The sequence below is a fragment of the Ischnura elegans genome, chromosome X, assembly GCF_921293095.1.
Source record: "Ischnura elegans chromosome X, ioIscEleg1.1, whole genome shotgun sequence".
Lineage (NCBI taxonomy): Eukaryota > Metazoa > Arthropoda > Insecta > Odonata > Coenagrionidae > Ischnura > Ischnura elegans.
The window spans coordinates 121,633,148-121,635,879 of record NC_060259.1 but is presented as its reverse complement, the minus strand read 5'-3'; the positions used below and the strand labels follow the sequence as shown (position 1 = coordinate 121,635,879).

Here is a 2,732-nt window from a genome sequence, read left to right as displayed (position 1 = left end):
CGAAAATTTGCATATTTGCTACCATAATCATATCGAATTATCAAGTATACTGACACGTGAAATTAAAATTTCGCAATCCTATTGATTTATCTTCCCGTTTGGTCATCTATCCTATATTTCATGGTCAAATACGCCCGCGGATGTAAAATCCTGCATGTTATAGCAATTCGATATATTTTAAGAAAACGCTGAATTGATATATATCTAATGAGACACAACATGCAAAACATATTTCGATTGGGGTTTGTGAAGAATATCAGGATGTACACATTCACCAAATTTCATTGGTCCAAAGGATATACGAATCAAGTTATGCCAATTTGCGTATTTTCTATAATAATCGATTCGATCATTCGACTATACTGCATCTGTAATGTAAAATCCGCAATGCTTTTGATTTTAATTCCGGTCTATGGCCATTTACCATATAATTCCTGGTCAACTTTGCCCGTTAATGTAAATTCCTATGTGTTATAACAATTCCATATATTTTAAGAAAAAGCAGATTCGATATATATCGAATGAGAGACTATATACAAAAAATGTTTCCATTGGGAATTATGAGGAATACCAAGTTGTACCCATTCACCAAATTTCATTGGTCCAACGCATATACTATTCAAGTTATGCCAATTTGCGTATTTGCTACAATAATCGATTCGATCTTTCGATTAAAATGCCATCAGCACTGTAAAATCCGCAATGCTGTACATTATAATTCCTGTTAATCGTCATCTACTCTATAATTCCTGGTCATCAATGCTTGTGGATGTAAAATCCTAAATGTTAAGGCAAATCGATATAATTTGGAAAATGAAGATTCGATATATATCGCATGTGAGACCATATACAGAACATATTTCTATTGGGCATTGTGAGGAATATCATGATATACCCATTCCCAAAATTTCTTTGGTCCAACTTATATAGCAATCAAGTTATGCAAATTTGCGTATTTGCTATAAGTATCGAATCGATCTTTCGAAAATACTGCCATCTGTACTGTAAAATCCGCAATCCTATTGGTGTAACTTCCAGTCTATGGGTATCTACTATATTATTCCTGGTCAACTATGTCCTTGGATGTAAAATCTTATGTTCTAGCAATTCGATATATTTGAAGAAAAAGCATATTCGATATATATCGAACGTGAGACTACATACAAAACATATTTCCATTGGGCATTGTGAGGAATACCAATATGTACAGTCAGATTCAAAAGAATTGCAACAAATGGAGCGGCGCCACTTTCGCCGCAGTTTTGAAATCGAGTTTTCGTATTTTCTATAGTGGGAGGGAAATTTGAACAACATTCCCACTTCCCGAAATATTTTTTATAACAACATCATTAAAGGGAAATGTATGCGAGGTATGTGCAGTGTTTAATACCACATAAATTGTGCAGCTCATGCTAGATAATAAATCTACGTCCAGAAAGTCAATTTACCTTCTCTCGTAAGCTGGCCGATCCGTCGAAGTATGTTGTCTTACAATTAACGCTGAAGCTTTTCGATAAGCGATAGCGAACAAAACATACACATAAAATATCCGCCGCAATATCACAGCAAATAATGCCACTGAGTGTTAAAATTCAGTTTGATTTAGTGACACTAGAATACTGGTTCATTCCCTTTCCTGACAAAGATCGTAATGAATCCCCTTCTGAGTCAACGTACTCGCTTCGGCGGAACATATACTAAAATTGGAACGATACAGAGAAGATTAGCATGGACCCTGCGCAAGGATGACACGCAAAATCGTGAAGCGTTCCACATTTTTAAGCAAATATTCATGTATTCAAGAAATCTCTGACACGCACAGGAAACGACAAATTAGTAGATCTCTGGGACTATACCCCGGACCCAGGCTCCAGACATCGTACGCCAATCTCGGCCCTAATCCCAAACCACATCCCTTCCCCATAATTAAAAAAAAAACAATCAGAAATACTGAAAAGAAAATGACTATTTAAATAGCAGAAACCACATTTACAGAAATCCACTGGAGACAGCCAGAAGGCTGGGGCTAGTGATAATAATCAAAACAGAAATTCCGGCGAGGCGAGGCTTCTGAGTCAACGTGTGAGATGGACTAGTGGTGAAGGAGCAGACTTACCGCGGTAGTAATCCGAAGTAGGTGTTTCGAACCTCTCGGCAAAATTTTTTTTTTCAGTTACATGGGATGGCAGTAACAATTTTTTAAATCCATTTAAACGCATATTAACTTAATTTAACACTGCTGTCGTTATAAAAATTTTAATGGAGAAAATTCTCTTTTTGATTTCCGCAGATATCATTTCCTATCTTTGGATTCATATTTGGACTCACCTTTTACCTGTTACCAATACGTGGCTCCGTAGCCGCATAGGTCTATACTATGCGCTGTAACTTCATGAGAATTTTGCGAGGGATCAAGTCCGAAGTGATCAATTTTTTTCATTTTTTAAACAATATTATTGCAAAAGAATGCAGTTTATTTTATCAACATAATAATGATGGTGACTACGAAAAATTCAATACTGGATTTTTTTAAGGAGTAAAGTTTTCTAAATGTAGACCCCGAGGTGATCCACACATGCGTAAATCCTCACATCACATGAAGTAAATTTAGGAGCAGTAATTCAGGGAAAGCTATTATATCTAAATTGATTAGCACTCTCATAGTGATACATTCATCTTATGAACAGTGAAGAAAAGAACCGACCGAAAGGTAATCTAACATATGACATTAA

General features: G+C 35.8%; 1 non-coding gene across 1 annotated transcript; it reads left to right on the top strand.

The window, feature by feature from the left end:
* Positions 1-1,673: 1,673 nt before the first annotated feature.
* LOC124171944 lies at positions 1,674-1,780 on the top strand. The gene has a single exon (XR_006868022.1). It is a non-coding gene; the product is annotated as a U6 spliceosomal RNA (small nuclear RNA).
* The last annotated feature ends 952 nt before the right edge of the window (positions 1,781-2,732 follow it).